The sequence below is a fragment of the Tursiops truncatus genome, chromosome 11 (assembly GCF_011762595.2).
Source record: "Tursiops truncatus isolate mTurTru1 chromosome 11, mTurTru1.mat.Y, whole genome shotgun sequence".
NCBI classification, from domain to species: Eukaryota; Metazoa; Chordata; class Mammalia; order Artiodactyla; family Delphinidae; genus Tursiops; species Tursiops truncatus.
The window spans coordinates 90,073,085-90,087,057 of NC_047044.1; the positions used below are offsets into that span (position 1 = coordinate 90,073,085).

General features: G+C 41.5%; 1 protein-coding gene across 1 annotated transcript in view; it reads right to left on the minus strand.

The window, feature by feature from the left end:
* Positions 1–13,973, minus strand: part of DERA (deoxyribose-phosphate aldolase) — a 114,285-nt gene that overhangs the window by 73,482 nt on the left and 26,830 nt on the right. The gene's annotated exons all lie outside the window — the stretch shown is intronic.

Genomic DNA, 13,973 nt, shown 5'->3' on the forward strand with positions numbered 1-13,973 from the left:
TGCATACTGTACTACGTAATAACACATATCATAATAGTAATAAAGTATTTGCATCCACCTCAAAGATAAGACCACCAAGAAAACCAGTTTCTACAAAAGACATTCTCTCACTTTCATTCAATTCTTCTTATCAATATTAACGGTATAGAAATTCCAAATTAGAGTCTGAGTGATTAATAATGATATTCTTGTATCACTGAAGAATGGGAGTTCCCCGGTGGCCTAGTGGTTAGGATTCCCAGCTTTCACTGCCATGGCCCAGGTTCAATCCCTGGTCAAGGAACTGAGATCCCACAAGCTGCGCAGTGTGGCCAAAAAAAAAAAAGAATTTTAAAAATTAAAAATAAATAAATATCACTGAAGAAGGAACAAAGTTTGAGCGCTTTTTTTTCTGGTTAAATTATTCTGTTAGTCAAAATCTTGTAACAAAACAGATTTTTAATGTTTCAATCCATCTGCTCCTTGAAGACACTGTATGTTTTCCAGCTTGTCTGCTGACCCAGCTTCACAGAGGAAATGGGAGTCTACGGTCAGGGACATGAAATCTGCCTCTTTTTCTCCACCCAAAGACTGATTTGGGTCTAGGTAGAGCCCAAGAGAGTCAGACCAGGCAGACATGCTAGACTCATCCCAGTTTATCTAAGACCTGTAACAAGCCCTCTCTACCCAAAGGCTGGAGAGGCTTTTTTTAAAAAAAAAAAACTACTAATAATGGGGCTTCCCTGGTGGCGCAGTGGTTGGGAGTCCGCCTGCCGATGCAGGGGACACGGGTTCGCGCCCCGGTCCGGGAAGATCCCACATGCCGCAGAGCGGCTGCCCCCGTGAGCCATGGCCGCTGAGCCTGCGCGTCCGGAGCCTGTTGCTCCTCAACGGGAGAGGCCACAACAGTGAGAGGCCCGCATACCGCAAAAAAAAAAAACACAAAAAAGCACTACTAATGATGGTGATTAGGTTCCTGGTAAAGATTGTTTCCCTGCCAACAGTCAAAATTACTGAAGTAAGGAGTGGCGTGAAATACAAGTCTGACCGCCAAGCCACTGCTGACAGTGGCCGAAAGAGGGAAGCCTAGGAGATAGGGCAAGGCTTTGAGGTGTGGTCCTTAATCAGTCACATGACACCTCCTAGAAGCTCCCCTCCCCACCCCCAGGCCCTGCTGCAGGAGGGAGGTCTCAGGCCATCCTCGGATTCCCTCACGTGCCATTTTCTCCCTCTCCACCCCACCTAACCCTGAGGCACAGCCTTCCTAAACTCCTGGGAGCTCACTGACACATCACATCGTGTTCTGTCTCTGGACCTGTGTGTGCTGTTTGCTCCCTCCGCCTAGAATGCCCTCCGTTATCCTGACGATTCATTTGCCACCTTCTCTGTGAACCTTCCCTGAACTACACAGGTTGAGCTACTCCTTTGCTTCTTTGTGCTTCCATGCTTTCAATACTTACAGTCCATCTTTAGTGCCTTCTGAATGGCACTGATTTGTCCAGATGTTCGTATTCCCAACAGATTTTTAAAACTCCAAGCAAGGTACCTGACACACGGGTGGCATTCAAGAAATAAACTAAGGGTTCCCAAAGGCCAGAAATGATCTGGGCGATGTCTTTCCAAATTGCTGCTTCTTATTTTTGTTTTTTTTTTACTGCTTACTTTTTACCCCCAGCCTGGTTGAGGTATAGTTGACAAATAAAAATAGTAAATATTTAAGGTGTATGTCCTGATAAATGTACACACTGTGAAATAATCACAGTCTAGCTAATTAACATCATCTATTGCTTCACACATTTTCTGTATCCTTTTTTCTTTTTGTTTTTTATGTATGCTGAGAACATTTAAGATCTATTCTCTTAGCAAATTTAAAGTATACAACAGAGCACTGTTAACTATAGTCACACTGCTATACAAAAGATCTCCAGGAACTCCTCATCTTGTATAATGAAACTCTGTACCCCAATTGCTTCTAATTAAAGGCTTTTGGATCTCCACAAGAGAAGTTGGGACAGAGACAGGAATGTAATACCTGAGGACATTCCCCTTAAAAACTAATTTTTAGTACAACTCCTCACCAAAGGTTAGAACCCACGAGGCCTGCTCTCACACGTTTCAGACACCACTTGACAGAGAGGTCCCTGCAAACCATCTCTGGGAGAATGTAACAGGATTACTTCTCCCACAGTATCACAGCTAAAAATATCTTTAGTGGTCATAACATCATCCAGCCCCATAGTTAATCCAGCCACAGAATTTGCCTCTGTGATCTCCCATGGTAATGAATTATATAAGTGACTATCCCATTTTATTAGCACTTAATTTGCTACTCCTTAATTTCATCAAATAACCCTTGTTCTCCTATTATGGGGTCTGGGGAAAAGAAAGGACTGACTGGCCTTTGTTATGTCCTTCACCATTTTTAATATTTTATTCGAGTACCCTTTAGCGTCTTTTTTTCCAGGAGAAGTGATTCTAAGGCACACAATCTCATCAGGATCATAGAAGCTTCTCTTACGGGGCCAGGAGGGGTTTCGAGTACATGGGCCTTTGGGGAGAACAGACGTGAAGCCACAATTGGAAGGTGATGATACTCCTTTCCGAAAACTCTCTCGAGAAGAAAACTCCAGTGTTACTCTTAGTATGCCATTTTGGCGGCTTTCAGGCCCTCCTTTCAGTTATAAATTTGTTCTCAAATACTCCTCTCACAATTTTTTATTATTCTTATTTTTCCTATTTAAGTCTCAGTGGGGACAGAGATCATTTTCCCTGCAAATGTACTTCATAGCCTTTCCATCACTTCCATTTGTCTGCAGGGACATACCTGTACTTCTGTACAATATTCCTAAAACGTGTAACACCAATGACAACTTCACGAAAGGAGGTTTATGTTGTATTTTGATTTCACCTTTGTTCTCAAAGGAGAAAAATCAATTGTGATAATTCATTAGAGACTTGCCCAAATTTGGAAAAGAAAAACTAAACTTCCTGTGTTTTTACTTCTCATTCTTTCTGGGTTTTTACATTTAATTGTACCACCCAAATTTCTGCCTTAGTGTTGTCTCCAGCCATTTCTTCATATGCACTTGTGCAGTACATTTTTTTTATTAATTTCTATTGGAGTATGGTTGCTTTACAAAGTTGTGTTAGCCTCCACTGCACAACACAATGAATCGGCCACACACATACAGATATCGACCTCCCTTTTGGACTTCCCTCCCGTTTAGGTTACCACAGTGCATGAGGTAGAGTTCCCTGTGCTATACAGTACGTTCCTATCAGTTGTCTATTTTATACATAGTATCAATAATGTATATGTGTCAATCCCAGTCTCCCAATTTCTCCCACCCCACCCCTTTCTTGTGCGGTACATTTTTAATCCCAGAGTCTATTACTGAGAACCCCTTCCTACTGTAGGCACCCAGATGTCTATTATTTCTGTGTTGTTTATTTTCAATTCTAATTTGCAACTTCCCAGGAATCAGTTACAAGTGCCTAGCACAGAAATAGGTGCTCAATAAACCCCTTGCATCACAGGAAATTTATCTTTTACCTCAGACACTGAAATTGGTGAAGTATCAACTTCATCATGTCTAGTCCTTCAAACTTAGCCCTGGTTATCTTTGTTAAAAAAAAAAAAAAAAAGGAGCCCTGAAGGTCAATATATGCCCGATCCAGCCAAGCTAGGAAGATATTCAATTTACATAAGTGAGGAGACTCAGCCTTGCCCAGATCCTAAGCCATAAAGATACAAGACAGAGACTGTACTGGGAGCCTCATCCTTTCCAGCAGGTGGGGTCTGGAATGAGTCTTCTTCCCAAGGTCTAGTCTAGCATCCAGTAAACCCTGGGTGAGCCCTCCAGGCATCCATGTCCCCAGGCATCCATGTCCCCACTGGGCATTAGCCAACCCTTCTAACATTCTACTGTGTAAGCGCAGTCCTTAGAATCCAGACGGACAGTCCAGAAACTAAAACAGCAGCAACCTAGCAGCATATATGGCCACAGCCCACAAAGCCCTGCTACTATGGTATCTCCGCACAGCAACTCTGCTCCTAAATCTCTAAGTCCCGACCCACATACATTCACCAGCCAGACCATTCTTCAGGTTACCAACCCAAGCCCAGGTGAGTGATGAGTTTACTACACCCTCTGAAATACTTCCGTTAGACTGCTGGCACCAAGTTGAAGCCCAACTTGATCTGCCGATTGGTTTCCTCTGAACCAGTCTTGTCTATCCTCTGCTTACACTCCTCTTCCCTCGGGTGGTCTTACATCCCCAGCTACATGGGTTATACCACTCTTTCAGAATACCTCATCAGAGCGGAAGATAGTTCGGGTTCATGTGACAAGGCGTGTGCATTCCTGCACCTGGCTTTGCACAGCAGCGCCACATCAGGATTTTAAAGCTTCCTCACTTTCTTTTTATCCTTCATCCCTCCTTGAGACATCAGCCATTTCTCAACTATTGCTGCTCTTTGGTAATCAGCTGCCTCCTTCGGTCAATCATACTCCTCGATTTATTAGCTATTGTCAGCAGGTGACTCTGGACACTGAAAGGAGAACCCAACCGTTTATTGTGGCACCTAAAATACTGTTTGGTCCAGTCCTCAGTTGGCTATTTCAGCTCCACTTGTTCCCAGGATGCCCATAATCACTTGGTTATCAGCCTCAAAAGCTTAGCAGCAGTCGGTGGCTGCAGTTACGCAGCTGGACGAGCATAAATCCTTGGCGGAACGAAGTGCCCACGTGCAAGTCCTGCAGCCTCTCCACTTAGCGTTTCCTCGGTACAGGCACTGTGCTAAACGGCGTGGGGAACGCAATGGCAGTAAATAGGTTGTTCCTCTCCTGAAAAAGCTTGGGGAGGAAAGGAAGTGAATAATACAAAATGTAAGCCCACACATGAGAGCAAAAAGCAATGCTTTCAACCAGCGGTTCCCAACTGATCCCACAGGTTGCATCAGTTAGGAATCTTTCAGTTGAAAAATGATGAAAACTGACTTTGCTGACTGAAACAAAAAAGGAAAAAGGAAGGATATTAAGAACTCAGATAATGGAGGCGAGAAGAATAAGCTCAGAAAACAGACGGAACCAAAGAGAGCCAAAAGCTGGAAGAATAATGCCAGCGTTTAAGAGCAACAGTCTGGACAAGATGCCACCAGCAGCTGCTGCCGGACACCACTGCCATCTTTAACTCACTCGGGGCCCCAAGTCCATATAAACACATCCGGTACTTGACCCATGCGTGACTGCGGGGCCCGGTAGGAGAGGAAAGATCTACTCCTTCCTCTGTAGTAGACCCAACCGAGCCTACATACTAGGAGATCTCCCAACAATAAGAGGACGTGAGTTGGTTGTTGAAGAGCAGAAAAGGATAAATGTCTATGACAATGATCAATAAGTTCGGGACATGCTAGATGGGAAAACTTCTCTTGGAGATGCAGAAGGTACAGTAGCTTATTAAACTCCACGAGAAAGCCCACATTTAAGAAACCTCTGGAATTTTCTTTAATCCAGCACTTCTCAAACTTGACCGCTAAATGTTTTTTCCCTATAACATACTTACCACACTGGCTGGACAATAAGGCAAGTTCAGATGAAGGGTAGGTTAGAGTAGGCTCATCCAGTTGGCCAGAAAAAAACCCTCCACGGATAAGCAGAGGTTTGAAATTGGCCCTGAAGTATGGCCCTCAACCTGGAGGCATTTTTGGTTGTCACAGCTTCGGGTGGGAAACTGCCGCTTGCATCTAGTGAGCAGAGGCCAGAAGTGCTGGTAAACTTCCTACAATGCACAGGACTGATGGTACCACCTTCCACAATAAAGAATTATCTGAGCCCAAGTGTCAATAATGCCAAGGTTGAGAAACCCTGCCCGAGTGATGGGCAGGCTTCACGAAAAATATAGAGGAAGTACAAGAGGTTTGTGGGTAACAGGGATACCAGGAACAAATGCAGGTTGGCTCTATTTGATTGACAGTGGCTTACCTGTAAAGCTCCTTAAGTACCAGGCTAAGGAGTCTAGATCTGTGCTAGCCAGTCAGTAGCCCCCGGCCACATGCAACTCTTCGAGAACTTGAAATGTGGATCATCAAAATTGAGATGTGCTTTACGTACAAAATACACAGCAGATTTCAAAGATTTAGTACAAAAAAGGCATGTAAAGTATCATTTTAGCTATGTTTTGATACTGACTACATACTGAATTGAAATAATATGTGGGACACATTTGGTTAAATAAAGTGTTATTAAAATTATGTTCACCTGTTTCTACTTTTTACAACATGCATACTAGAAGATTTTTGATTACTTTCTGTTGCACATTATATTTCTATTAGACAGCACTGCTCTAGACTTTATCCTAAAACTGATCAGAGCCACTGAAAATTTCCAAACTGGGCTGTAACAGAATTAAAGAAGTATTTACTAAAAATTAATCAGCATACAGTATATGTCCCATAGAAATGCTTACACGAGTATGCAAATGCAAATATGAAAAGGTATTTATGGTAGTATTGTTGCAAATGACACCAAGATCTATGATCAGCTCAATGAAACACAGCAAATCCATAATACAGAATATGATCCAGCCATTAAAAAGAATGAGGTAGATCAGTAAGTACTGTCACGGAAAACTAATTATGATTCATTACTAAGTGAAAATAAGTAACCTGCACAGCAGTGATTTTTTAAATTAAAAATGTTTAAAAAAACCCAAAAGTACAAAACATATATCTGTTGGTATATGTGCAAAAAAATAACAGAATGTATACCAAATTGACAAAAGTGTTTCTCTTCAGAGGTAGAATTACATTAAGATTTCTACTTTCATTTACATAATACTTTAAACTTTTTACAAAGAGCACGCATTACCTTATCGAGCAGTAAAAACAAAATATACTTAACTCTTTGGAATTAAGAGGCACTGCCAGGTAGCAGTGTGCAGGACAGGTGGAAAGGGAGGGAGACAAGAGTAGGTAGACCAGTAAGACGGCTGCTGCTGTAGCCCAGGCATCAGCATGTGCAATGTTTCCCTGGGGCATTTCACCCCACCAAACCTTTCACGACCAATCCTTGGCCACAGAGATCTTCCACAAGGCCAGCCTGACACAACGGCACAGTGCCAGGCAGAAATGATAATACCAGATGCCACTGTTACTGCTCCCATAGAAAAGATCACCAAAACCTTAGCACCATGGGCCACCAGACAGAAGCTGATTATTACATGAATCCTATATGATACCAACATCACACCTGGGCAAGACAGGCCCACACTCTAGAGGGCCTGCTCTGCTCTGGCCCTCCCATAGCAGTGCCCTTCCCCGTAGGTAAGGAGTCTGTGGAGCTGAGAGTACAGACTTTCCCCAAGATCACATTCCCCTTCTGGTCCAGGCTCAAGGTGCACAGGACCCCAGCATTTCCAACTAAATGGCTCTAGGCCTACTTACAGAGTCTACGGGGGTCTCCATCCCAAAGTCAACAGCTTATACGTAAGATAAGAGACAGACAAGGGACTTTCTTCATGGGAAGCTTGCTAAATGCAATTCTGGCTATGAATTACATTTACTCATTCATTCAACTAACATCAAAGGAGTACCCACGATGGCGCCAGCACTGATGCAGGCTCTGCGGATTCAGCAGCGGATGAACAAACAAACCCTTACTCTCACAGAGCTTTTTCTAATGAGAAGAGACAGATAAACATATACATACATATTGGTCCTCACTAGGGGAACCACATCATCCTAGTTCACCCAGGACATGCCCAGTGTACACCCCCTGTCCCATCTGGTTTAGCATTTGTCCCGTATATTTTGTTTTTAATAAACCTTAAAACAAACCAGCATGGGTTTGGTAGACTCCAGCTTCTACCACCATCACCAGTAAAAGTGTGTGAGAGACGAGAGCAGTGAAGAGATCTCAGTTGGACATGTGGGTCACTCTGTAGAGGCCAAAACTTCACTCTTTTCCCCACCCTTCTTCCAGCCATTACAAAACTAACAGTACCAGCGTTTTGGACATACGTTGATGAGGACAGGTGCTTGCAATACGGGCGGCGCCCTCCAGTCTTGGGTGGTGGTGGGAGAAATACGCATAATGTTGTGCCTCTGAACATACCAGCTGCTTGGGCCCTGGCCTGAGCCCAAGCCTGCAAGAGACACAGACGCACCATGCCAGCAGTCAGCAGGGCATGAGAAGCAAGAGAACCTGTAGGTTAGGTGACCACGGCATATGTGTAGGGGACCTCTAGATTCCCGAAGGATAGCAAACTGAAAGCATTGCTTTTATCATTTTTATATTCTGTAAGCCTGAAAGTATGTATTTGGGGTTAGGCTTTTTTATTTTGGAAAAAAAAAAATCTATCAGCAACAATGAACTCAGAAAAGTATGTTTAGGGAATTCCCTGGCAGTCCAGTGGCTAGGACTCCACGTTTTCACTGCCGAGTGCCCGAGTTCAATCCCTGGTCAGGGAACTAAGATCCCTCAAGCGTGGTGCAGCCAGAAAAAAAAATGTTTAATGAAAAATTAACTTCTGAATTTCCATTTCTTGGAAAAGTATGATCTATAATTTACACAAAATGTTTTTGAACATTTATCATAGGCCAGCATATCTCTACAAGACCCCAATCTGCTAAACAACACTCACATTTACTTAAAAAATTAGCAGTTAAGAAGCCTGTGCTTAAAGATGGCAATTTAACAGAAGCCTCAGAAGATACAGTTACATAAAACTCTGAAGCATGACTTTTCATTGAGATAAAATGAGTACTCTAAATAGTGCCTGTTTTCACAACCAAAATTCTACTGCATGTACAAGAAGAAAAGCAGTAGTTATTAATTTGTTGGCTCCAGAAGCAGAAGAATTTCACAAACAACTGAACAATATAAGTTTTATATAAGTCATGGGTGCTTTAAAGAGAAAAATGAGTTAAATTAATTCAAATATTGGCTCATTTTTAAAAACCTAACATTAAATCAAAGAAAAAGATTTCAGAAATCTATTTGTTGAAGGTAAAACACCTGACATTATTGTGACCGCCAATGTAAATTCAGTTAAAGAGGTTAGCACTGAACAAATAATTATTTGATTTTGCAGAGATGACACAGATGCAAATTTTGTTGGCGTATAGCATCACAATAAAAACAATGTTCTTATTAAGAAACCCAGGGAGCAGAAATACACTTGAATCTGGTTGTGACAGACACCTAACTTATAATTTCATCCAAATAAGCTTCCATAGTCTAGTCTAACAATCAAAACACAAGCTATAGCTGTCAAATTTTAAATATTTTATATATACACAGAATAAGTGAACTACCTGATCTTTGTGAGAAAGCTGATGTTTAATTAAAAATAAATACTTCTTCCTGGCAGTGTGCACTATCTCTTTGCTGGTTATCATCAGTTGATTATTAGGAACATTTGACTGTTTGAAGAGGAAGAACCATTTTGTCAATCAGCCTAAGCTGACATACTCAAGTCTTGAACTATTTTATAAATGAGACCTTTAAATGTTGGCTTTACTTTTTTTTTCAATATCAGTTGAAAAATATTTTTTTAAAAAAACTTATTAAATAAATAAAATACCCAAAGCCTCCAGCTTTTGAAACTTAGTGAACTACAACTATTGTTGACAACTGTTTGTAAATATTGCAAACAGGAAGACACTGAAATTTATCCCTCTACAAATGAGAGGACTTGGACAAATTAAATGAGATTTCAACTAGCGTACAGGTTGAATTTTAAAATTCTAAAATTGTACTTTGGAATATCTCGACTTAGCTGTTTTGCTTACCATCTATCCCTATGTAACAAACCACCACAAAATGTCATGCCGAAAAACAGCAAGCCTTTTATTATTTATCCGGATTCTGTTGGTTGACTGGGGCTCAGCTGGGCAGTTCACTTGAGATCTCGTGTGGCGGCCACCAGATGACGATGAGTCTGAAACATGCGAGATGGCTGCACTCACATGTCCGGTGCCTCAGAGGAGCGGCAGGAGACTGGGCTCTGCCGGGACACCTCCATGTCGGTCCGAACGTCCCCCTCTCCACGTGCCATTTCCAACAGGGCAGCTGAACTTCTCACAGAGCAGCTGAGGGCTCCCCAATCATACAGCAGCTATTATCACTTCTGTCACCTTCTGTGGTTACAGTGAGTCTCGGGTGAGCCTGAGTCAATGCAGCAGAGGACGACACAAAGACATCAATCCCGGAGACCTGGTCCATCTTTGAAGACTGGCTACTCTAAGCTCCTATTTTAAACTGCATACATTTACTTTCTGTACTGGAAAGAACTTAAGGGTTCTACACCTAATTCCAATGTGGGGAGAAGGGGTTTCCTACACTACCACAATGCTCCAGACACCAGCTGGATGTCCTACAATTCAACTCACTTCTGACACTATCTACCCAGAGATACTATCATCAGATTCCCCAGGTTAAGGGCTCAGTCCCACAAGACTGCCCAACCCCCTACCTCCCCCCCGCAACTTTAGACCTAGATGCAAGTCCAGGTTACCACCTGTGTTTCTGACCTACCACTGGAGGTTCCAACAACCCCCTCCATGGATTCGATTAATTTGCTAGACCAGTTCACAGGAATACTAGATTATCAGTTTATTATAAAAGGATATAACTGAAACAACTACATGAAAGAGATGCAAAGGGAAAGGCGGGGGAAAGGGCAAAGAGCTTCCAAGTCCTCTCTAAGAGAATGACTCCCTGAATCACCACATGTTCACCAAGCCGTAAGTTCTCCAAACCCTAACCCTTTTGGGGTTTTATGGAGGCTTCATTACACAGGCATGATTGATTACATCACTAGCCATGATATGCGATCGAACTCAACCTCCAGCCCCTCTCCCTAACCCACAGGTCAGTTAAGGGGTGGCAGAGAAGGTTCCAACAACCTCATCAGTGGCTGGTTCTCTAGGCAGCCAGGCCCCACGCTTAGGTGAGGCCCGAAAACCACATCGTTGCCATAACCAGACACCTTTATAGCTCACATCATAGGAAATGTGAAGGGTTTAGGAGCTCTGTGCCGAGGAAGGATGAACACTAAATATATATTTCTTACTATAAATCACAATGTCACAGAAACGAAACTGAGAGGGCCTGTGACGTTACAGTATATAAACTTAACAAAACCTTCAAAAGAATCATAAACTGAGACATCTTATTTGACAAGTTTTGTCTTATAAAAATATATATTATTTTGCTTCAGAATGGAGCAAAGTACATTAACGGTGAGACTACTTGTGCTGAAATATTTACACATTTCAATACAAAAACCCATGAGAATTGAGAATATCCGCCATTTACAGAATGTGTTCTAAGTTTACCAAGTACCTTCAGCATTTGTAAATATTTTGTCAATTAAAAATATTATGTTCCACAAAGAAAAATCAATTGAAGGTGTCAAGGCTTTCAAAGTTAAGAAATATAAAATGAAAGTTTGAAAAACTTGCTGAACATTTTAATACTTTAAGAAACTGAAAAAACTATTCTTCAAAAAACTACCAATGGCATATCAGAGATGATACAGCTAAGAAACTAATTAAAGCTGAGTAATAATTCAACTTATGTTATTTTATAATGCTGAAAAATTAATAGGAATACATTTTTTATTTTGATGCACGTGAATATATTTTCCTTTAGGATGAATTTTTTACAAGTTTTTGAATAGTTATTTTCTCTTGAATAGAAGGCCCACCAAAAAATAAAAACAATTTGTTAATCAATAAATATTTTTCAATTATACCATTTTAAGTATTCATAGTGCCCCTTTTCACGATCAAAAGTATTTAGTTTGAATGCTAGGTCACCCCTATCAAAATCCAACTCAGGCCTTGTTTTGTGCCTCATGATATGATATAAAATGAAATAAACAGCACCACTTATGCAGTACTCTTATCAGAACTGTTAATCTGAATCTAATCAAGTTTTAGATATGTGATAGTTAATTTTATGTGTCAACTTGACTGGGCTGCAAGGTGCCCGGATATGTGGTTAAACATTATTTCTGGGCGTGTCTTGTGAGGGTGTTTATGGATGGGGTCAACACTTGGAAGACTGAGTAAGGCATACTGCCCTCCCCAAGGTGGGTGGGCCTCATCCAATCTATTGAAGACCTGAATAGAATAAAAGGCTGAGTAACAAAGAATTCTCTTTCTCTACCTGACTGTCTCTGAGTTGAGACATCAGTATTCTCCTAGCTCTGGACTTGGACTTGGACTGGAACTACACCATAAGCTCTCCTGGGTCTCCAGCTTGCCAACTGCAGGTACCGGACCTCTCAGCCTCTAAAATCACATGAGCCAATCCTTATATTCAATCAATCAATCAATCAATCTCTCTCTCTCTCTCTCTCTCTCTCTATATATATATATGTATGTATGTATGTATGTATATAATTATCTATCGATCTATATATCTATCCATTTATCTACTACTGGTTCTTTTTTTCTAGAGAAGCCAGACCAACACAAGATACAACTTCCAAATTAAAGAAAATACAGAAGATAGAGAAATAAGTTAAACCACATCATGAGGAAATAATCAGATACATCTAGAAGTTGGGGCAATGTACAGGTCAGGTAACCCGGTATCATCGAGCTCATGGCAGTTAAAAAAAAAAAGGGGGTGTTCCAGATTAAGGGAGACAAATACAACAATTGAATATAATGCACGGTCCTTCTTTGGATCCTGGCTTGAACAAACCAGCTACAAAATACCCTATGGGGACAACCAAGGAAATTTAAATGTGTACTTGGTATTACAGGATATCAAGGAATTATTTTAAATTTGGTATTGTCTGGACTTCCCTGGTGGTGCAGTGATTAAGAATCTGCCTGCCAATGCAGGGGATACAGGTTCGATCCCTTGTCTGGGAAGATCCCACATGCCACAGAGCAACTAAGCCCGTGCGCCACAACTACCGAGCTTGCACTCTAGAGCCCGCGAGCCACAACTACTGAAGTCCACGTGCCTAGAGCCCACACTCCACAACAAGAGAAGCCACCGCAGTGAGAAGCCCGGGCACCGCAGCGAAGGGTAGCCCCCGCTCGCCTCAACTAGAGAAAGCCCGCATGCAGCAACGAAAACCCAACATAGCCAAAAATAAATAAACAATAAGTAAATTTTTAAAAAATCTTGTTATTGTCACAATGGTATTATGGTATTGCAAGAAAATACCTTTATTTCTTAAAGATGCAAAAACTATAAGTGAAATGTCACGATGTCTGTACTTTTAATTTAAAATGTTTCAGAAAAAAACTGCCAAAGTACACAGCAAATTATTAGCAGCTCTTAAGTCTAGGTGATTGGTATATATGGGTGTTCTTTATATTAGACCTTCTACTTTTTGGAATGTTTGAAATCTTAAAAAAAAAAACTATATACAAAAACAAGCTAAATAAATAACACAATGAATAAGGGAAACCAATATAGTCAGCCTCCAAAATCACCCTCTGTGATTCTTATCTCCTGATATTCATGCTCCTTCCACAATGAATAGGACTGACCTCTGTGACCAATAAGATACTGTAGAAATATCAGTGTGTGACTTCCAACAATTGGTAATAAAACGCATTGAGGCTTTTGCCTTACTATCTAGGATCTAGGAGAAGTCAGAGGCCATGTCATAAGGACACTCGAGCAGCCCTAGGGAGAGGTCCACGTGGCCAAGAACTGAGGGCTCTCACCAGTTGCCAACACTAACTGCAAACACTGGAGGGAGACGCTTTGGAAGTGGAACCCCAGGTCCAGTCAAACCTGCAGGTGACTGCAGCCTGGGCTGATAACTCGACTGCAACCTCATGAGAGACCCCACGCCAGAACCACACAGCTAAACCACTCGCAAATTTCTGACCCACAGAAACTGTGTGACATGATAAATGTTTATTGTTGTTTTAGGTCATTAAGTTTCGTAGTAATTTACTTCATAGCAATAAATAACATACACAAACCAATATGAAAAGCTTGTAATAGCAAACT